The sequence below is a fragment of the Sinocyclocheilus grahami genome, unplaced genomic scaffold (genome assembly GCF_001515645.1).
Source record: "Sinocyclocheilus grahami isolate Dianchi unplaced genomic scaffold, SAMN03320097.WGS_v1.1 scaffold1251.1, whole genome shotgun sequence".
Classification (NCBI taxonomy): Eukaryota; Metazoa; Chordata; class Actinopteri; order Cypriniformes; family Cyprinidae; genus Sinocyclocheilus; species Sinocyclocheilus grahami.
In genome coordinates, this window is record NW_015506430.1 from 242,615 (window position 1) to 267,250 (window position 24,636).

At 36.2% G+C, this 24,636-nt stretch overlaps 1 long non-coding RNA gene across 1 annotated transcript in view; it reads right to left on the minus strand.

Annotated features, from left to right (window-relative positions):
* Nucleotides 1-2,834: 2,834 nt before the first annotated feature.
* Nucleotides 2,835-24,636, minus strand: part of LOC107568506 (uncharacterized) — a 148,650-nt gene continuing 126,848 nt past the window's right edge. Inside the window, exons 3-4 of the long non-coding RNA XR_001606767.1 lie at nt 21,093-21,173; nt 2,835-2,910 (exon numbers count right to left, since the gene is read on the minus strand). This is a non-coding gene — a long non-coding RNA (uncharacterized lncRNA). The remainder of the gene's footprint in view (nt 2,911-21,092; nt 21,174-24,636) is intronic.

Here is a 24,636-nt window from a genome sequence, read left to right on the forward strand (position 1 = left end):
AAATGTTTATGTTCCTTGCAAAGGATCAAATCAATCAAGTGTGCATTTCAAGATCTGGGAATGATAAGTTACAATGACTGAAGTATTCACATGTGCTTGTTATAATAAACTTTTTATTGCTCTTTAACAGCCGTACTACTATATTTCTGCTTGTCCCATCATTATTTACTCTTTTATCAAACCATGCTTTCCTTACTGAAATAATAAGAAGTTATGTAGCAGACATTTTTATCCAAAAGTGCACACTTATTACAGGAAAAATCCTGTTGGGGCAACATGGGATTAAGTGCCTTGCTCAAAGGCACAATAACGTTAGGTCATGGATCAACTCTTGTGGGGCTCTAAACTACAACTATTACCTCTCAGAGTTTAACCCACTACATGGGCAGCGAAAGCATTTTGGAAAAGTCTGGCAAGAAAATCCCAAAATCTTGCTCCCCATTTTAACTTTAGCAAATACCACCATTATAACACCTCTCATTAAAAGTCTGTACAGTATACTATATAAGAGAGAGAGTGAGAGAGAGTGAGAGAGAGAGAGAGAGAGAGAGAGAGAGAGAGAGAGAGAGAGAAATTCATTACTATTTTTTTTATAATTCTAAGTATTATATAAACTATCTATAACACAAGGTATGCTGCAGCTTACATTCAACCATTTGAATAAAAAATTGGAAACCCAAAAAGTCTAAACATTCCCCTCAGAATTGAGTGTACATCTCACACATGTTTTTTAATCTCATATGTTAAAAATGATAAAATTATATTATAATCTTGTTTTTTTTTATAATATAATATTTTAATCTTTATATCTTACAATTCAGATTTTTTTCCAAATAATTGTACATTTATATCTTGCAATTCTGAGAAAAACAAAATCAGAATCTTGAGATGAATCAGAATTGCATAACACAAAATTCAATTTTTTTTTTTTTTTTACTTTTCTGAGTTTATATCTTGCAATTCTGACTTTTTCTCCTCTGAATTTCTGAAATTTATGTTTCACATTTCTGACTTTATATCTTAAAATGTGTACAAAATAAATTCTTCATGTTCTTTGTGTTTATTTTACTTTGTTCAAGAGGTCAAAGTTTAGTAAATTATATTGATGATATTACATCATAACTCTAAGAGTAATTGCTGTTACAGGACTAATAATCATTTCTGGCCCTGAGACAAAAAACCCCCGAAATAAAACGAAACAAAAAAACAACAACGCAAAACAGTCCAGTGATAAAGTTTAACAAACAGATATGCAATCATAACAGTACTTCAAAAAGTATGTGTACTTAATGCTGGGTATATAAAGTGAATGTGTGAGGCATTTTTCACAATGAGCTAACAACATTCAGCACTTAACAGGCCACAAAGCATGCCTGTACACAAAATCATCTGTTGAACTCCACAATGAAAGCATAATGGACCACCCCCAACCAAATTATATTGAATGAATGTGTCAAATGGATCATTTCAGTATGCTAATGGAATGCAAATGAGTTGCTTTTATGTATACATGTGTCATATGTGTGCAGTTTCATCCTGATGTGCATTATTTGTTGTTTAGGAGAGGAAGATGAATGTGCCAGCGCAGGTCCACAAAGCATTGATTAATGTGTCTCTTTTAAAAATGCAAATGACTTGGCGGGGGCAGATCCTGTTGGTTTGGGCAGGCGGTAATTTGGGCGTCTGAATACCGCTTGTCTTGTGTTGGGTCAAGAGCACCTGTGTCTTTGCCAGGAATTCATAACCAGCAGGACACATACTACAAGAGTCCCCAGAGAGAATTTAATCCGCAGGGTTGATTTATTTGATAAAAGGACATTCCATTCATTCTGAAGAAGGGGGAAATGAAAGAGCAGAACTGGCTCAATAGCCTCAAAAAAAAAAGCAAGAGGAATGCAAATGGCCAATCCAGGGAAGTAATAGTTTTCATTTCTGCATTTCACAGCGGTTCAGACATTTCCTCCACTAGAATGCGTGCGTAACTTTCAACGTATTCCATTTTCACGCATGGTAAAACATACCATTCGTCCAATCTCATCTCAAACACCTTTTATGTGAACTGAAAAAAAGCAATAATGCGTCCTCCCGACTGGTAGATTAACGTTTGATTCTTATTCAAGGAAAGCACTGCGAGTTCCCTGGCAGATTCTGTTCTGTTTTTCCACCGCTTCATTTTCCCTGAAACATAGAAAATCAGTATGCAAGGGCCAGAACGTAACAACAAAGATAAATTGAAATGTCATTTTTTATTCATGTGAAGAGATTGTAGGTGTGGGCCGGCCCAGTGCAGGGATACTGCTGCACAAATGAATGCTGACAGTACACACCATCCCCAGCAGCCTGTTTTACTCTAACAAATCCTGCCTGATATTATATATAGTTGTTTTGCTGTGCGGTTGGGTCGAAGAGTTTGTATTTACGGCCAAGTTATCTCACGTATTCGCCGAGAGGCCATGTAGGACTGATCAACGTAGACATATTCAATAAAAAACAGCCTTAATTGCACTTCCTTTTCTATTTAGGCTAAACCAGGGCTCTAATTTTACACTATCTTAGCTTGGCGCATAAATATACTTCAAAATTAAATTTGAAGCAAGCTTATCCGTTTCTAAAATAAGCAAACATTTGACTGTAAAGCTCTGTTTCCTGTTGATCCGCTCTGTAAAGTTCCGCTTACCGCCTTCTTTCATAGCGCAAACGATGGAAGACAGTTGGATAATCCACTCACGTTCAAACCGGTAAAAGATTCTCATTGTGCTTCAGCGTAATACTCCAGAATCAAATTTTAAAGATGATTTATTATTCATACGCTTCTTGATGAGGTGAAGGAAGGGATTTAAGTGAGTAATCGAGAGGGGAAGGTGAGCCGCGTCAGAGCTGGAACATAGAGTCTTCGGAATTTTCTGGAATCTGTAATACACAGAATAAGTCTAATTTGCAAAGTACATGCATAAAAGGAGTGATGGACAAACCCATACTTAGAATCTGCATGGCCAATAAGGCCCAAGACAAAAGAAATATATGTCTGATGACTGGATTATTTGGATAATAATGGGGTCATATCATAAGGAATCAAATAAATGAGCTTGATGTACAATGAAAAACTTCTCCTCAGTATAAAAACTTTTTGACTTCAGAAATAAAATAAAAAAAAACTATAAAAAAAGATCTTACTATCGAAATTTACACATAAATGCCTCATGGGTTTTCATAGACTTCTTCTACCGGTTATAGTGTTACACCAAATTAATTAATTTAAATAAATAAATAGACTGTCCTTGTGAGTGAGTCATTGAATCATTTACTCAACTAATTCTTTCAAAAACACAGATGCATTCGTAAAAGAAACAACTGACAGTCTTTATGAGTGAGTCATTGAATCATTTACTCAACCGAGTCATTCGCTCAATTTTGCTGTTGCGTTCTATGGAACTATTAATGTTAATGGGGCAAGAATTAGTAATTGGCAGAAGTGCCTAAATTGTAAGACCTCGCAACACCTACCAAGAGAAATAACAATAAGAATAAAATGTGTGAATATCTGCCAACCCTAGCAGCTTCCATTCTGAATATACTCTAGATATCCCAGCTAAACAAAAAGTATATTTTGAACAAAGTCCCGGATGAGTTCAGTGCACATCCAGCTTCCTATTTTTGCCTCTACATCACATGTGAGCAATATCATTCTCACCTAAACCTTTTAGTCAGTCATTGCATTTAAAAATGGATGAAGCACCTAAATTTATCTGCTAGTCTTGCTTGACAGCTCAAGTAGCATCACTAAGGGCCTGAGCTTTCACCTCCCGCAGAGCTCGTCTCTCTGACAATTACCTGGAAGACCAGGGAGAGAGGGGAACGCCACTATCTGCATTTTCTTAAAAGAAGGAGTGATGAATGACTGCCGACACAGCAAACCTGGAGATTCACTTTATCTGCTCAACCACACAAGAAAAAGTGCCAAGGAAAAAAGGCCTGTTACATCAATTAAATCATTAATATGTATGAGAACACTCAGAGGCAATAATTGTAAAGTATGGTATATAAGGTGTGCTCAAGGTTGTGACAACAATACAATGCTGATTTTCTAATTACATATTCTTGTGGAAAGGAAAGGAAAGGAAAGGAAAGGAAAGGAAAGGAAAGGAAAGGAAAGGAAAGGAAAGGAAAGGAAAGGAAAGGAAAGGAAAGGAAAGGAAAGGAAAGGAAAGGAAAGGAAAGGAAAGGAAAGGAAAGGAAAGGAAAGGAAAGGAAAGGAAAGGAAAGGAAAGGAAAGGAAAGGAAAGGAAAGGAAAGGAAAGGAAAGGAAAGGAAAGGGGTCATGTTGGGTTCTGTTTTGAACCTTTAAACCTGATAAACAGTGCTGGGTAGATTACTTACAAATTGTAGTTCATTAATCTTTATTACATGATGAAAATCGCAGTTAGTAACCTAATTTAGGTTACTCATTATTCTGACTACTTTTTAGATTACTTTTTATCTAACTTAAATTAAATTAAACTACATCTACATCTAACCACATTGATATAAAAAAGCACAGAGACAGAAAATATATTTCATTCTTTGATATCAACATCATAAAATGCATTAAACATTAAGCTTTTCAAAGCCAAATGGCATGACACAGTAGGATTTTTAGAACGGGAACTTTAAAAATGAAAATCAATAAATTATAAATAAATTGCTGCCATTGTGTGAATAATATGTAATCATGTAATTCATTAAAAAAAGTAACTGATATGATTATGAGCATTTTAAAATGTAATATAATCTAATTACAAGTACATAATTTTTGGAATCTGATTACATAATCCAGATTACATATAATCAGTTACTACCCAGCACTGCTGATGAGCATTATAAATGATTACAAATTATCATATTACTAATTATAAAGAACAACTTGACTTTTGATTGTATTAATAAAATATACTTTTTCTAAGATGTCATCAAAAGAACCTAAACCACATTGTGTTTCAAACTAAACTTTTTCTAGTATGGTAAGAAAATATGGCAAATATAAACAGCTTTGTCTTCTAATTAACATTGATCTGGGGAGCACTTTGAATGTACTTTCCGAATACTATAGTTTTAACACTGATGACAACAATTAAATGAAATAGAGGGACAAACTGTTAAATTATTTATATCATTCGGTGCTCATTTTGCATTCACACAGTAAAATGCATAAATAAAAAAATAATTGTAAAATATGAAAGCAGGGTTATACCATATTAAGAAATTTTAATTGCTTCTTGAATATTTTAAATCTTCCTGATTGAAAAGTCAAGTACAGATTTGTCACTGAAAGACCCAAATACATTTTATTGCTTAAATAAGGTAGATTAGAATGTTTTCATGGTCTTTTGCTACTGTATTCATCCATATCTGGTTTCATTTGGGATGCAGGCCAACTGTTGTAACCACACACTCGATGTCCATCCCATTCCAGCCATCTGATAATGTGTGTGAGATAACCCAGCTCATGGCTTTACAGCACAAAGCCAGCACTAATAAGCTCCATTAATTAAACCGCATCCTGCTCAGGGATTCACCAGCCAGTGATCTGTACACTTTTGATTACTGACCTTTTCGAAGTTTGAGCTGTTTCCCCTCCGACTTTATAATTTTTTTATTACCACAGATGTATTACGACGAGCCAATCCCTCCCTACTCTTCCTCTGCATCCCGAACATACAGGCCTGCAAATTTATCGCTGGTCTTGGCAGCATATTGGGCTTCTTGACTTCCCCTTCTGCCAGCCTCCACTATTAAACGCAATTTGAGAATATCTCAGGTTGGTGCCAGCACACTGTACGTGGGATTTAATAAAAATGTGTAGCAATGCAAAGAAACCACAGTTGCTTACTGGCAGAACTTGTACTTACAGCCCATCAACAAATTTCCAAGAAACGAGTGAAAGAGAGAAATAAAGATGATCTTTGTAAGTAAATTCCCAATGACAAAATGACATGCATTTAAATGTAGCTCACCTGCTCCAGGACATAACTTATTCATTTGAAACAGTTCTTCTTCAGTAAAGTTGCCCCACCAATCACTTACTCTGACATATTTGTTTCACTCCGACCCGGATTTGTTGTGATGGCTCCTGAGCTATTGTATTAATATTGATCTTGTATACTGAACAAATGCTCCATAATGTGGCCCGTCTTGAACGTTTTGTTTTTCTTGGATGGATGAATCCCTGCTGCCAAACGAGTAGAATATGCAGATGATCACATTCCCACATGTGACATTTGAGAGGAGATTCTACATTCTCCTTCATCTTCCTCAACCTCTCCGTCGCTCCCGAGAGTCATGTGATCACAGCAACAGCGCCAAGAGTAAAATGATGCTTTTGAAGTCATTGATGGTGCTTTTTCCCTTCTTTGAGAACAAACAGATTATCTCATACCTTTCCTGGCTAAGATGTGTATGGAGCATAGAAGAGCTTTCATCTCAGGAAAAACATGTTTCAGACAGCTCAGCCTCAGAGCTGATTCTGTCAGACCTTTCTGAAGGTAACACCTGAAGCCACTGGCTTTGATTTCAGCCCCACATCTCCATAAACTCAACCCCACATTTATCCTTAAGTCTATATTCATATAGTCTTGTGCAACCAGATTTTTATCTAATGCCATAAAGTCTAGACCACAAAGACCAAAAAGTCACCATCTAACCGACGTGCAAAGGCCAACCACTATTTGTTGTATGTGACATTAAATGGACATTCTAGTTTACCCAAGAAAAATGGGAGACTATGTAATGGCTGCTGAAAATTCAATTTTGCCATCACAGGAATACATTACATTTTAAAATATATTAAAACAGAAAATACATATTTTAAATTGTAATAATATTTCACATCTTTTGATCAAATAAATGCAACCTTGGTAAGAGTAGAGTAGAATACAATACAATATTTGAAACAAGCACACACCCATATATATACATTAGTGCTGTCAAATGATTAACTCGCAATTAATCGCATTCAAAATAAAATATTTTTTTATACATAATGTATGTGTGTGTACTGTGTATATTTATTATGTATATATAAATACAAACACATGCATGTATATATTTAAGAAAAATTTTATATTTGTATATTAATTATATTTATACACAATATAAATTATATAAATAAAAATACATACATGTAAATATTTTCAAAATATATACTGTATGAGTGTGTATTTATATATACATAATAAATATACACAGTACACACATATATATTATGTAAATAAAAACTTTTATTTTGAATGTGATTAATCACGATTAATTGTTTGGCAGCACTAATATATATATATATATATATACATAAACCGTTAATTGGCACACCATATCAATTAGGTTTGATGATTTTTTTTTTTTGGGAACAACTTATTACCATTGCTGTGGGCACATACACATACGACAAGGTTTGACAGCAGCCATTGGACATCTCCTTCACATCCTTACTTATTAATTGTAATGTATCCCAGGGGTATAAGATGCCAAAACAGCTTGTCAGATAGATTTTTTAACCGGCGAAAGCTTGTTCAAAAGGCACGTCCCCCCGCTTGGCAGATAAGCAGTGAGGGATGATGTGCGAGAAAGACAGAGGCGTATAGTCTATCTGGTGTTACTCACTCATCCCTCTCTGTCTCCACTTCTTCTGCCTCTCCTGCATGCTATTATGCTGCCCTTGGGTTTGCCCATCACGTACATCAAATTCAGCTTGCCGGCTCTAAGATTGTGCCATGTAAATTATTCAACCCAGAAAGCACTTGAGAAGGAGCAATCACAGTATAGCGCAGCCTTTTCCAGCACTGCCGAGAAAGAAAGCAAGCAAGCAAGCAAGAAACAAACAAACAAACAAACAAAGGTTAATCTATTAGTTGCTCCTGAAAGTTAAGTTACTACTATCAAACTAATTCTACACAATGAACATAAATGATCAATCTCAGAAATGTATATTTACAGTACAATATTTACAAACACTAATGGAAAGAAAAGATTATAAATGCTAATCTAAATTGTTAAGACATACTGCAATTAACTTCATGCTGTGAGATAATTTACATTTTCATTTGCTAAAATATATATATATATATATACAGTGGTGTGAAAAAGTGTTGGCCCCCTTCCTGATTTCTTGTTTTTTTGCATGTTTTTCACACTTTTTATATATTCTGTGAATGGGGAAGACAACACAAGTGTACTTACAAGAAGTTGCTCTTCCTATTCCATTTTAATAAAGCAATCTCGACTGCCCAAGAATCAGCTGAGTCAGGAAAAACAGCCTCTATATTGCCTGTCAGCAATAATGACACCTGTGGAAGACTGATGTGTGTCAAACCCTCTGGAAACTAATATTTCAGTAATCAATGTCCATTTTAAAGTCACTGTAATATAAGCTAACATATAAGCTAGCAAATGAACACAATACTTTTTATTTTTTAAAGCTTAATAATTTAAATATCAACAATAACTCAATATACATATACAAACCCAATTCCAAAAAAGTTGGGACACTGTACAAATTGTAAGTAAAAAAGGAATGGAATAATTTACAAATCTCATAAACTTATATTTTATTCACAATAGAATATAGATAACATATCAAATGTTGAAAGTGAGACATTTTGAAATGTCATGCCAAATATTGGCTCATTTTGGATTTCATGAGAGCTACACATTCCAAAAAAGTTGGGACAGGTAGCAATAAGAGGCCGGAAAAATTAAATGTACATATAAGGAACAGCTGGAATAATACATCAGAGCTAAAATAAAGTAAATAATTATTTTATAGGTCACCCAAAATGTAACATTCTGTCATCATTAACTTTTCTTCTTCTGTAAAACACAAACTAATTTAACAAAGAAAGAAATATTCTCCTTCACATTCTGTAACTGTTTTAATTTTTTATTTTCCATTTTAATGGTTAAATTAAATATTAGTAATAAAAAAGCACAACTAATTATATATAATAATATTTATAGTCCTTAGCCATCTTCAAGAATCGGCTAAAAAAACATCTCTTCCATCTTTATTTGACCCTCTAACTCTACTCTTAAAAAAAAAACTTTGCCCATTTTAGACTTGCACTCTATATTCATTTACTAACTGCTTGTTTTCTGTAAAAAAAAATTGTCCTCATTTGTAAGTCGCTTTGGATAAAAGTGTCTGCTAAATGACTAAATGTAAATGTGCATATATACAGTCAAGTGAAAAGGTTAGGACACCCTATTAAATTCCATGGTTTTCTGGATCAGGAGATAAATAAAACCTCAAATGAACAGTATCACATGACATATCGCACCGTGTCATTATTTGATTAACAAAAATAAAGCCAAGAAGGAAAAGCCATGCGTGACAAAGTTAGGACACCTTATTATTCAATTGCCTGTAGATCCACTTTTAGCAGTAATAACTTGAACTTTACCAGTCTTCATCAGTCTCTCGCATCGTTCTGGAGAAATTTTGGCCCACTCTTCTTTACATCGTTGCTCCAGTTTATATGCAAGTTTTTTGCACAGCTCTCGCCACTGCATTTCAGTCAGGATGAGGTCTGGACTTTGACTGGTCTATTGAAACACCTTGATTCTGTTCTTTTCAGCCGTTCTTTTGTAGATTTGCTGGTGTGCTTGGGATCGTTGTCCTGTTGCATCACCCAATCTTGTGGCCAAGCTTTAGCTGTTGAACGGATGTCCTCACATTTGACTCTAGAATACTTTGGTATACAGAGGAGTTTATGGTCGACTCAATGACTGAGGTGCCCTGGTCCTGTGGCAACAAAACAAGCTCAAAATCATCAGCCCTCCACCAGCATGTGTGACTTTTGGTATGAGGTGTTTGTGCTGATATGCTTGTTAGGTTTTCACCAAACGTGCTGCTGTGCATTATGGCCAAATATCTCCACTTTGGTCTCATCTGTTCAAAGGACATTGTTCTAGAAGTCTTATGGTTTGTTCAGATGTAACTTTGCAAACCTAAACCGTGCTGCCATGCGTTTTTCAGATCGAAGAGGCTTTCCTCTGGCAAGCCTTCCAAACATGCCATACTTGTCCCATATTTTTCTAACTGTACTGTCATGAACTTGATCATGTAGCATGTTAACTGAGGCCTGTCGAGTCTGCAGTGAAGTTCTTGGGTTGTCTGCCATTCATCTGAGCGTTACATGGTCTGATCTTGGGGTGAATTTGCTGGGATGTCCACTCCTGGGAGGATTGGTGTCTGTTTTGAATGTCTTCCACTTGTGAATGAACTTCTTCACTGTGGAATGATGGACTTCAAATTGTTTGGAAATGGCAGTATTACTCTTCCCAGATTGATGGCAGCAACAATTATTATATATATTTGCAATATTAGCAAATATATATATATTGCAATTCAGAGTTTTATATATATATATATATATATATATATATATATATATAGTAATCTTATATTTTTTCATAATCTAATATTTTAATCTTTATATCTTACAATTTAGATCAGGCCAAAGAGAAAATAGTATAGTCCTCTTTTTCACCTAATTGGCTCAGCATGTGAAAAAGGAACTGTGATGCATATAGTGACGAATCTGATGGTACTTTGAAAAGGCCACGGAGGGTAACAGCATTACTGAGATGAAATAGAAGGTCTGCTAGAGTTTGACTGTAGTCTTGAGCACTTAGCTGCGAGTAACACAGACAATGACTCATGTTAATGCATCAGAGGGAGTTCACACCTGAAATTTGCACATCGGCTCTGTTTGACAACGTTCACATCCTAGATTGTGAGAAAAATCATAAGAGACGCTTTTATCATTAGGTGTTTTATTCGTGGTCAAAGCTGCTCTGAAGACCTTCTCCTTGAGGCTTTGTCTCTTTAAAGTGTCTGACTGCAGAACTAAAGTGAAAGAACCATTTTTTTTCAGATTTATCTCACGGAGGAAGTCTTTCCCGATCTCTCATTATCTGCAGTGAAGTTTCAGTCACGTACTGCGAACAGCTGGAGTTTTTTGCTGTTTCCAGGTAAACTTAACGCACTTTGTGACTTTAAATCTCCTGAAGGAGGAACTTACTTGGCTTGGGTTTCAGATGCGGCAGGTGTTTGTGTAGGAGTCAACATCCTGTTTAAGCATGAATGATTTTGTGTGTTGTAGGGTTGTGTCTTAAGCATGTGGATTGGCTGTCAATGTCTATCAGCAGGCCTCTTTAACGTACTAATTTAATCAGTGTGATTAGATTAGAGCAACAGGAATGGAAAGCGCTCCCCTGCGGCCACTTTGATTGAGCTAGTGGTTACACAAGATATGACAGCTCTTTGGCACATTCAACTTTCTGGCATATAGTGTGCATATGTGAGTCTAGTACTTATATGAATTCATTCATGGTAAATATGAAATTAAAGAGGTTCCGGTAACCAGTAAATCAGATTCGTGAACATGACTTTGTCAAGTAGGATGCACTCCTACAGCTTTTCTTGGTGCAAAAGTAAAATTCCTGCAAAATAAACCCAGTTTTAACTAGTGTTGCATCAATACCACAATTGTGTCAATTTTGTCAGTACCACTGAAATTTCACTGTTCTCTATAACAATTTTACCCTCATGACTTTTTAATTCTGTAAAACACAACATATTTTGAGATAATGAATGTTGTACATATCCGATATATAAATATATCCATATATTTAAGATAAAAAAAGGACACATTCACGTTACAAATGACTATTTGGGGGTGTGAATGGTCTTTTTAGTTATTTTAACTCCATGAATAAAAGTAAAGAAATATATATATATATATTGAATTTAGATTAATTTAATAATATATAAATTATACATTAAAAGAATGGCATGCAACCTTAAAATCTTTTTTACAGTCAACACTGTATTAAAACTTAAGCAGTCGTAAAAGTCATAAAATTAAACGTCATAAAAGAGCAAGAGTGCTTGACATTTTCACTGTGTTCCTGTAGACAGAGGCATGACATGTGCCCCCTCAGATTTTTGAGAAAATTACATTTTGAATGCAGCTTCCAAAAGACAAAAAAATAGCAGAATAATATTTTTTATATTCCATACAATCGCACAAGCGTGATTAGAACGTGCAGTGTTGCACAGCATCGGCTGCTAAATTCAAATCTGCATTCGCTGAGCCAGAGACAGAAAGAATGTTTTTACAGTGCTGAGCATTATAACCAATCACACACGATTCTGTTGAGCTTATGATTGCAATAGCCAATCAGAGGCGTTCAGATGAGTCATCGCTGAATGCTGGTGTTCTGTTCAATTCTGTTCTCTGAGTCTGATGATTCTCTCATCAGAAAGAACAAAGTGCAGAAGTGCGTACGAAGTAGGATATTCATTTCACAGTGTAAAGAGCTTCAGTGATTATAATAAGAGTTTTTGAGAGTGCTTAAAATGTTCTTTGCTTTCTTTCTGTAAGCTACAATGAAAGTGTTATAATTAGTAAATTACAACGTTTTTATTAAATTCACATTCAATACAAAGTCAGTCGTATTAAAAATATTTTATGGCATGACACCCATATCTGGTACTTAAGTAAAAAGATGGGGTTTTATGCATATTGATGCGTAAAAATATAAAAGGAGCCATCCCTCGTGCCCCCTCAAAAAACATGAGTGCATGATGCCCAAGCTGCAACCTCCCGCGCTCTCTCTCTGAAGCCAACAAGGAAGTGACTTAAACTGTAATTCGTCAACTGGCCGCTAGAGGCTGGCTGCAGAAAAAAAACTTTTACAGCCTGGTTCAAAAAATTATTTTGGTCTATATAGCTAATTTTGCCCTTCATGACAACTGTGAGGGGGGTGACATTTTTTATAACTCATCCATTTAAATTATATTAAGCCTTAAACTTCAGCATAATTAAGGGCGCGGTCACTTAAGTGACAGGTGGATTGCCGCTGCTGTCACCACCGTCGAGCTAGGTGGGCGTGGTTTCAGCAACCAGCTTAATTTTGCCCATTTTCAATTATCCGGGAGTGACGTGCCGTGACGCTCTGCCAAGATGGCGACGGCCAGCTCCGCCTACTTTAGGCTTCAAAAACGCTCTTCGGAAACCTACGGGTGACGTCACGGACACTACGTCCATGTTTTTATACAGTCTATGATGCCTGTAGAGGCTGTAAATCAACTGAAGTCATAAAGTAAACCTCACCCTCAGGCCATCCAAGATGTAGATGAGTTTGTTTCTTCATTGGAACAGATTAGGAGAAATTTAGCATTACATCACTTGCTCATTAATGGATCCTCTGCAGTGAATGGGTGCCGTCAGAATGAGAGTCCAAACAGCGATAAAAACATCACAATAATCCACAGGTAATCAAACATGACTCCACTCCATCAATTAACATCTTGTGAAGCGAAATCCATTATTACGATTTTTTTTTTTACTTTAAAACTGTCACTTCTGGCCAAAACATGAAACCATTGTCCATAATAACACTTCTTCCAGAGTAAGTTTTCATTTTTGGGTGAACTGAATATTTCTGTTTGATTAATATTAAGGCATAATATACAAAGGCAGAAAGCCAGGTATAGTTTTATTTTTACTATTTTAATATAAAACTCTTTCGCCTTACCTTCTCTTTCTATTTTGGTCTCTCTTTATGAGCCAGACTTGAACTCATGTCATCAACCAGAGTACAACGGCTCAATATGTATGAGCACATGTGCATCCTCCACTTAACTTATCTATATTGGCTCTCTCGTTTTAACTTGCCCCCCCCCCCCTCTTAAAATTGTTCTCTGTCCAGTTGCACACTACACACCTGAAAAACTATGAATAATTATGACCTTTCAGAGTCCTTACATTAACGAAGTGGTCATTTGGCCCCCCAAGTGACACAAAGTGATGGTAGGACTCTGCCCAGAATCCACGGTGACCTAGCTGCCCAGTCTGGCATTCGTCCACACCAGCTGCTCCTGACCCGCAGGTACAAGCTTGAGTTTCTCCTCATATCACCTCATAACCTAGATCATCTGCCGTGGCCCATTGTTATGCAAACAGATTGCTTTAGGCCAAACAAAGCACTGGTTTAATTGCATCCAGTTAAGTGGGCAAGGGAGGTCTCAGCAGCACCGCCTGCTCAACAGATCGGACAAGCTCTCTACTATCTATTGGAACAACTATGCATGTGTTTGAATATATTCAAAGTAGACAAAAGGGATAACCACATCCATAAAGAGCATGAGAGAAAAATAGTCACTAAAGGCCAAATCTCACTACACAAACAAGTCTAGCCATGCAAGCCCTGTTTGACTTGTTGCATTTGTGTCAAAATGTGTCCAAAGCACAAATACATGTTGCATGAATAATAATAACATGCACTACTGTTTAAAAGATTGGGGTTTTCACAAGAAGCAGAAGAAGATGATTTCAAATAATCATCACGAAATCCTGAAAAAACGATTTTTTTTGTAATTAATTACCATTTAAAATAAATTAAACACAAATTTGTTACAATTTGCAATATTAATGAATATGGAACCTTCAATAGCAGTGACAATGTGTACTATTTCATAAGTCAAAAATGAGCGAATTGGTTAAACTGCTAGCATATTTGACATAGTATACGAATAACATAACAAAATAACGCAGCTATTTGAAGTAATGAAATGAGATAAGGAAATGTTTTCTGACCCCATTCAGCCCTCTTTTTTCCTTCATTTCACTGTCCTGTCAATAAAAAGTGGCAAACATGCCAATGGTTAAACTTCAATACCAAGGTTTACAGATAAGTGGCAATTACCAAGTAATTTGCTATTATTATTTAAAAAAAAAGTAGGGTGCTAATGGTTTTGGTGTTATTGAATTGTAAAAAGAATCTGCTGTATTTAAACCGTGTCCAGGTCTTTATAACAAAAAATGGCTTTGCTGTAGTCATTAAACAACTAAAATACTCTGAAAAACCTGTTCATATGAGTGACCGCACATGCTATAAAACAGAAAATGTGTCCAGAAGTCATCAAAGCACCTACTTTGTCTCTTTTCAAAAGAAATAAAAAGAGGAAAATGAAATTTCTAGAGAAGAAATATACAGACTGATTATAAATGGACCTCGTATCAACCTCCTTTGATAGTCATTAGCCTTGTTCATTTCAGAGGCTCGACTAACTAATGAGCTGGGCATTTCCATTCATACAGCTCATATAGCTTGACAGAACTGACATCTGGCATAATGAAAGTTTCCTATTTGTTTTCATAAGGTACCTTGTAACTATCATTAGCAGAATGTTCAAATGTAAAAAAAATATATAGGCAGAGGAAACCAAGGTTAAAGTTCATGCATTGATGCTGCAGGTGTATATATTGCATCTTGTAAATATCATATTGACCAATTTAGTCTAGTGTATTAGAGCAATACTGAACAACGCACAGCAAAATAATAACCTGATCTTTCGCAGCTCATCATAATGCATGGGTTATTTTCGTAGAAGGTCACCGTTTCTTTATATCTCCCTGAATAATTTTCTGTTATGAGATGTTCTTATTTAAATCAAAGTCTTGTGTATAAGGATTGAAATTCAAACTTAATTAGAAGTGCAACACAAGCCTCGAAGTGTCTCAAATATTGTAATCTTGGCAAAAGAACATTCATTTCTCAAACACAAAAGATATTTCAGGCAAGACCAGTTCGGCTGTGCTGTAGCTGTTCTTGCCGACAGTTTTCATTAAGTTTCTGTCTCTTACTTTGTTTTGGGTACATCAATAGTTTACGCTTCTGAAAAGACAAAAAATACACCGTCTCAAACAACAGCAAAAACTGCACGGATTGCCAATTCCAAACAAACCCTCAAAATATGCCTTTCTGATCAAACCATAAATCAAATTCTGTTTATGAACAATCTTGTTTCAAAGCTGCACTTCTTTCTTTTCTAAAACCCACATTTTGTTTTGAAGGTCATGTAAGGATTGTAGAAATACACCTGTCACTTTACACTCTCTCCCTATAGACGCTAACAGAGCTATTTCTGCTACTATCAATGTTAATTCATTAATAATAGTAGTAAAACATTTTTACGGCAGCCATAGCTGTAAAATAGCTGTCTAAATTCAATCCAGCACAGTATTTTATCTCAGTCTGTGCTTGCAGCTGATTTTTTCTAAATAGAATTTCTTTTCTGACCTCTATTAAGTCCACCGTGATATTACTTGGCCTCAGGCTCTCTAGCTTTAGGGTAGAGATGAGAACTTGGTCTGCATTTTCAACTGGATTCTTTTCACATTGGCCCACATGATGAGTCTTAGCAAATTACATGGTCCTGAGGTACGTTGTTGTTATCTAGCTAACAAACACGGTCGGGGATGTGGGCGGCACGTTGTGCAGTTGCTCCCAAAGCAAGCGCATACAGTACTGTATGTCCTAATTAGGGTTCTATCTCGATATGTTGCAAATGGTCCATCGTGGACCCCACAAAATCATTGTGTGCTCCCAGAGGAGGCTATTAAGAAAACATGAGTCTGTGATTACCATGCTGATTGGTGGTTTAGACAACACCACGCGTTTACCACGAGCCCTCTTGAATAAGGTCCATTCGCTGGGTGGGTACTTCATATTTAAGTCTGACTGAGATATCTAATACAGTGGTTTTCAAACTGTGGTCGTGTCTTGACTAGAAAACTGTAAAAAGCTATTTTATGAATATGTGTTTTCTACAATGTTTAATGTATAATTTCTGACTTTAACAAATGTAATATAGCTTTACCTAAGACTCTAGTGCTTTCTTACTTGTGGGATGAAGACAATGAAAAGGTGTTGAAAAGAAGCACATGTACATAGATCTGTGCATAACTGTTTTATCCAATGTGCTGAACAGAAAGCAAGAAAAATAAAAACTACAGATCAACAAAAAGAGGAGAAATTATGAAAAAATTGTGTTTGCTCTCAGGGAAATAATCTAGATACTTTCATGAAAAGTGGCTGACTGAGAAATACTGGATTCAGCACTTTATTTTCTTTCTTTCTTTCTTTCTTTGACGACGCATTAAAAAAATTAAACAAACTTAAAAATTATCAATTAAAAAATTAAAGTGATAAATATAACAAAAATATTAAAATAATTAATATAATAGAAAGATTACAACAAATAATAAAACATTAAAATAATAAACATAATAGAAATATGCATTCAAAATAATATAGACGCTGAAATACAAAATGCATTTATCTTTAATGTAAAAGATCTGTAATAAATAAATAAATAAATATTTTTTTATTCAGCAAGGATGCATTACACTGATCAAAAGTGGCATTATCAATACATTTAAAATACAAAAGATTACAAAAGATTTCTATTTCAAATAAATGTTGTTCTTTAAAAAAAAAACTGGGGTTGCAAAAAGGTGGAAATTTCCAGTAAATTTAGGAAACTTTCCAGGACTTTTTGGAATTGTTCAGGAATTTTTGGAAAGTTTCCAGAAATATACCAGAAATGTTCCACCCCTTTGCAACCCTAATCACAATATTGATAATAAAAAGAAATGTTTCTTGAGAACCAAATCAGGATATTCACATGATTACGTGACACCGAAAACTGGAAAATTCAGCTTTGCCATTACATAAATAAATTACAATTAAAAATATATTAAAGTAGGAAACAATTATTTTAAATTGTAATAATATTTCACAATATTACAGTATTATTGATCAAATAAATGCAACCTTGGTGAGCAGTAGAGACATCTTTAAAAAAACATTGCACAATTTGCACATTTCAGTGCTAAAAGTATTGCTGTGACTAGGTGTTGCCTGGATGTTTGATCAGACCATACTCCGTACTTGGCCTGAATAATCTAACACAGCCCACCCATGTCCATAAAATCTCAGAAATCAACTCGCATACCCTCGACACACATCCAGGCATCTGCACTCACGCACAAGCTCGAAACCACATACTCTACATGACAAGCGCTCGGAGACAGATTGCGATTAAACACTCCATTAGTTTCTAAAATTCTCTCACCCTCGCTGTGAAAACAAACTGAGAAGGACATTGTGTTTTAGTTCAGAGCTGCGAACGCCCACACAGGCCAACAACATGACCTCATTTAACAATCCAATCACATTCAGACTGTTTCGCCCACCGTCATATAGACCTAACGCACAACGAAGAAGCATGGAAATGTGATTATAACCAAATAAAGCGGCAAGTGGCATAAAAACACGCTCGCTACAATATTCATTTGGTGTTTTAACATGTAATCCTCTTGTGCTACCTGCTAAGCGGTACACAGAAAGGTCCGCTTGCTTTCTGTGGGTTGCGTTTGATGAACAGGCAAATGTGGGTGTGCAGACATGAAAAATGCAAGTGTTGCCCTGCCTGGGCTCAGTGCCATGACAGACTGTGGAATCAGGGCGGCTCAACGTGAACAGAAGACCAGGAAACATTAACCATCACAGGCAGGCAGTCAGCGGCAAAGCATTCTGCTAAGGTTTGGGGGCCGTGGGCCGATCTGCAGGGGAGCTGACAGCACGTTTCAGATATATAAACAACAAAAACATCTAGTCGCTGCAGAAGGAGCTGACACCACACTGCTCGGAACCCTCACAAGCATGAGAAATAACTGTGTTTCTTAGTACATGTGTACTCTGGAAAAAGAGCAATGGATGTTGCTCTCTTTTCTCTCTTGAACTGCAATATCCTGAGGATACTTGCTAAAAGAATGCTAAGAGAGATGACAGAGCTGCAGGAGTGAGATAAGCAGAACACGAAACTTGTACATTATTAATGACCAAACAATGCTATAAGTGAATTACAAATGCAGGCATTGAAGCTGAGGGCTCTGTCCCGTAGAGTACAGTCGGGAAAAAAAGCTGTGTTACAAAACCAAAACAAAAAAAGACAGCATCCTAACTGAAATTATCATAAAAACTTATTTAGGTCCAGGGTCCCAATTAAAAACGTGCCAGGCTCGAAATGAGAAAAAAAACTGGCTTGCATTAATATGAACTGTGTCGTAACATATTTTTGTGACCTTTCCTTATTTAACTCTGAAGAAAAAAAACTTTTGCAATGCACACATCTTACTATCTGAGGTTAAAACGCCTCCGGAACTCCATATGGTAACACATATGTGAAATATTTCTGTATGAAATTGAGATGTTACAATAAGGTCTTTACTGATAATCAAAGACTGGCTCATCTTATATATGATGCTGCAAATGATGCGGTGACCTGCTGCTTGTCACAAATATGTGAGGGATAATATATTATTTGATAATAAAACGCTGCGAAATACAACATTTTTAAAAATAATAAAAATGTTAAATAATAATAAATCAATATTAATTATACATTATTAATACAGAATAATAATATTAGTACTAAAACTTATAATACAATTATTTTGGTTATTCAGTTATTATTATTAAATATTATAGAGAGACTGTCTCATCATTTGAAGATACAGTGACTTGCTGTACGTTAAAAATATGCAAGGGCTAATAATACTGAATCAAAAAAAAGCCTGCAAAATAAAGCATTTTTGTTCAATTATAATAATGGAAAATATTATTAAAATATTAATAAATAAATAAATAATAATAATAATATAGACAAAGATTGGCTGCTCTTATATACAATTTTGCGATCCAATGAACCATTGTATGTCACAAATATGCTAAAAATATTATTTATTAAAAAACATAGCCAAAAAAAAAAACAGTTTCATGGCTGTTAAGAAATATTTATAGCCAAACAAAGATTATATTCACTCATCATTGGCAGATGTGGCAAAAAGTTAATTCTGGACACTGTTTAGACAACAATCATCCCACAAATACGGCTCCTTATACATCTGTAGCTGAACATGTTGGATCCACAAAAAAATTTGCAAAAATAGTATCCTTAGGGTTTCAAAGCATGTGACTGGCATAGTAGCCTCAAAAGTAAATATATATGCCTAATCTACCCCTAAAGTCTGCATATATGTATATTAGATAAGGTATAATTATACACCCTTTAAGGGTTAGATAAAGTTTACTTTTAAGGAAACTGCCTCGGTGGCTTGCTAAAAGGTATAATTTTGGCAAAGGAAAATACACTGTTTCAGTCACTGAAAGCCTGAATTGTTCAAATCATCTCAAGAACCTGTTTATGTGGGTGGTTGGAATGCTCAACATAATATTTTAAAAAGAAAATCTCACAAAAAGTCTTTACAATAACTGCTTTGTTTTCTTCAAAGGACATACAAGTTTAAAGAGAGAGAGAGAAAGAGGGAAAAAAACTGACTTCTAGAACAGACGGCAGCTGACTCACTGAAAGTGGACAGTATATGAGGCACCTTTGAGAGTCATTAGCGTTGTTCACTTGAGAGGCATGACTAACTAATGAGGCGGCCATTTCCATTCATGTCGACTTCCAATAGAGTCACTATTTGTGTTTTTCAAGCCATCATTAAGCTCACAGCATTATTAGATAAATATTAACCGTGCCGCTCATTAGAGGCCATTCGACTGCATGGTCTCGCTTAGTCTGTTCGAACCGCAGCCAGGAAGTAAGGAAAAGCTGCAATTGTTGATAAGGTCACAGGGTGTGTTTAATCCCGGACGCTTGGCAGGAATCACACCACAACGTGCCAGCAGAGAAAGAGAGAGAGGGATGGTCGCGCTCGCCCCCCAGCCCCCTACAGGCGGATCAGTGGAGCAGGTCGCTTCTGCCCACAGATGGGCACCCCGCACACTTTTGTCCCCAGCTCGCCTTTGCACAGCTGAACGGAGGCCATTTCTGAGAGCCCCTCTCCCTAGGAAACACCGAGCTAATGCACTTTAATTGAATTTCCCTCTGTCTACTCTAATCACAGCCTAATTACACAGATCCAGTCCCGGGTCACGGCACTGCTCTTTTAGAAAGTTCCGAAGCACTTCCGTTGTCTTTCCAGGAACACAAAATGACCTTCTCATTAACACAAAGGTGAAGGATTGTTTTAATAATGCATATAGCAGTTATATTCAATAAGGTTTCATAAACAGTGGCCGAGAGTTTGTGTGGGAGATGTCTAAACAAATTTTACATTGCATTAGGAAACGCATTGAGTGGGCCGTAATTGTATTATATGCGACATGATGCAGTGTGCTTGATGACACGGTGTTGTTTTTACCTCAGCCCGAACAAAACCCAATCCAAATGCGATCTGCTTCCCAAAGGACGTTTGGTTGTCCGTGCTGTTGTTCCAGCATTTCTGAAAAACACAAATGATCTAAAGCTTTAAGTTTAAACATGCATTCATTTCATTTCGTCCTTTTTTTATCACTTCTAAGAGTGCAGATACAAGTTTTGCAGATTAAAGGTGTAGTTTAGATCACATTTTAAAAGATAAACAGTGTATTTTCCCATAAGAGTAGACTGGATGGAGATGGAAGTGGCAGAAATGTATTATACACATGAGTCAGAGATCTCAGAGTGCCCAGGTAGCAGTTAATGGTCGAGACAACAGTGCACAGTCAACTGTTTAATTTCTTCCCTTGCAAACAAGCCCTTGACATTTTGACCTCCAGAAGAAGGAGGTAAGAAACACAAAGCTGTTTTAATTATCTCTGCAAGCAATCCACTGACGAATTGTTGAGACATTCTTGCCTGCGATGACTTACCGACCCTTGTCTTTCATCATGGCTTTATTTCCCATAGCAGTTAAGGTGACATCCTCCGCAGACAACAGGTCCAAGGTCTGCTTCACTTAATTCTGTTAAAGTAACATCTCTTCCTGTTGTTATCTCTAAAGGCCGCGGCAAACGATCTTGCCATGGATGGCACTTTCAGGAGTTGTTGCTTTCATTAAATTGCCATTTTCTCTTTCATGTCTTAGAATGAGCCCCAGGGCAAAGGTTCAAATAGATTCATCAGAAAAGTTTTCCTTTTTAAACGTTCATAGTACAATTCTCCTACCTTGAAAGAGAAAATGGTAGCTGATGATTATGAATATATGTGAGATTGCTGGGCAGCACAGGTTATTTTCTGTATTTGTATAAACACGCACCGAGGTCATTCCTGCCAAAGGAAGGTCAACTGGTTATTAAAGCGAAGGGTTTTCTGTTGTGCACTGTGAATGTTTAAAAAGGTGTGTTCAATAAAAACGAACACAATTTGTGTTATTTAAGCAGACATGTGACTTAGTAAACAATATGTGTCACGATCTCTAGCATTCCAGACTCTTGCCACTTCACCCCGGACTCCATTTCCCATAATCCTTTGCCCGGACTCATCATCAATTGCAATCACCTGTCTCTCATCACCTCATGGACCTGGCCCTCCATCCCCTGTTCCGCCTCCGCTATACCTCCCTCCTGGACTCTTGTCTGTTAAGGAGTGTCTGGAAGCTGGGGGGGGGGGCTCGGTTACAATCGCCAGCTGGAGTGCCCATGAGCTCCGCTAGAGGGCACCCCATCCTGTATCTTTGCCATTCACCCAGGACTTCCCATAATCCTTTGCCCGGACTCATCTGCACTCATCATCATTGCTAGCACCTGTCTTTCATTACCACATTAGCTCACAGCTGTCTCATATTAGGAGGACTATAAAGATTGCACTAGCACTACAAGACAGTATTCCACAAGACAGGCAATGGTCAGAGCATGCAGCAAACAATCACAAAAAAACAGATAAACAGATAAAACACGGAAACTCGGAGAACATTACAGGCTAAACATTCAATCACCAGCGATGTGAGTATGTGTGTGTGCTGTTTTTATGGTGTGAGGCTGATGAGGTGATGAGAGACAGGTGATTGCAATTGATGATGAGTCCGGGCAAAGGATTATGGGAAATGGAGTCCGGGGTGAAGTGGCAAGAGTCTGGAATGGAGTGCCCTCTAGCGAAGCTCACGGGCACTCCAGCTAGAGATCGTGACAATATGATCATATTTCATGATTTATACAGATATTTGAGTACATCTAAGGGTTCACATACTTTCCCCCTGCAACTGTAAAATGACTATATTCTTATTTTGTACTTAAATAGTGATTAATTAGTTAAAACATTTATATTTGACCAAATATTTGTGGTTCCAGCATCAAAATGTTAGTTTAGCCACATGTTTTAAACTTCAAAAGTAGTTCAAACCAAACTTTCAGTCATACAAACCTCATTTCTATTAGGCTGTTACATGGTACCTTTTCACTATTCTTCACCAAGGCTGAGCATTTAAATAAATCATATTTCATGACTAACTCGTACATAAATTTGAGTACATTTAAGGGTTCACATACTTTTTCCAACAACTGTAAAGAGGGCTATATTCTTACTTAATTATCCATATGAAAGAGTCAATTGTTAACATTTTGCCAAATGTTTGCAGTGCTATCATCAAAAAGTGATTAATTCGTTGAAAATGTTATATTGTATATCAAAATGCTAGCATAACCACATGTTTCAAACTTAAAAAGAAGTTAAAACCAAAATTTTTGTCATTCAAACCTCAAATCTTCCAATAGGCAGGTACATACATTTGGGTTGCACTTTATCTTACAGTATGTGCACTTACAGTGTACTTACCTAAGAAAGTACTGGTAATATAAGGTAATTGCATGGGGTAGGGTTAGGTTTAGGGGTAGGTTCAGGGTTAGTACATATTTATTGCCTAGTTATTGTAATTACTATAATAAGTACATAGTATGTACATGAGTAACAGGACTGTAAAATAAAGTGCTACCGAAATTTGAGTACATAATACTTTTCCAAGCAACTGTAAATAGGTATATATTTTTTATTTACTTAATTATCTAAAAATGTGATTTAGTTAATATTTTACCAAGTAATTATTGTGCTAGCATCAAAATGCTAGCTTACCACATTTCAAACTTCAAATGTACAGTGGTTAAAACTAAACTTTGTCATACAAACAGTTCTCAAATCTTGCAATAGGCAGGTACATGGCATCTTTTTACTATTCTTCACCACAGTTGAGCATTTAAATCCCTATGTATTAGATTTCAGGTAGAAGTACTACCACAGACAGCCTGTCAACAGGAGTGCACACAGCATTCTACTAAGGTTAGAGGGCCGCAAGCAGATCTACAAGTAAGGTAGCAGCGTATTTTAGATATATAAACAAAAACTGTCACTGCAGAGGACAATAACACCACATAGCCCTCTATAAACGTTCATGAACCCCTCTAGCATATGATTTTACAATAAATATATGTCCTCATAGGCATGTGTAGTCTGAATATAGATGCATTCATGCTAAGAGATGCTCGTTTGTTTTCCAATATCCTGAGGATACTTGAACAAATGTGCAGAATGCTAAAAGAGTTCACAGAACTGTAGGAATGAGAAGTGAAACGCAGGGCTTCTACATTATTAATGAGCAAACAATGTCATAAATGAATCATGAATTAGGGCATTTAAGATGCCTCAGAAGGGTTGGGCAACTCGGAGATCGAGCAACACACAATGAGGTCAAGAGATGATGCACAATCCATGACGAATGAGAGGGAAAAAAGATGTTAAGATATCATTAAAGTTGTAATGCACATCAGCAGCTTGCCTATAAAGCATTAGCCAATCCTGAGGGGAAATAAGGACAAACATGACAATGAATGTAACTAGTCTTCAAAGACTATGAGTTTTTTAAATCTTTTAATGATAAGTGGATTTAAGTATTATCATTTAAAAAAAATGCTACATATATGTACTAATGGGAAGAC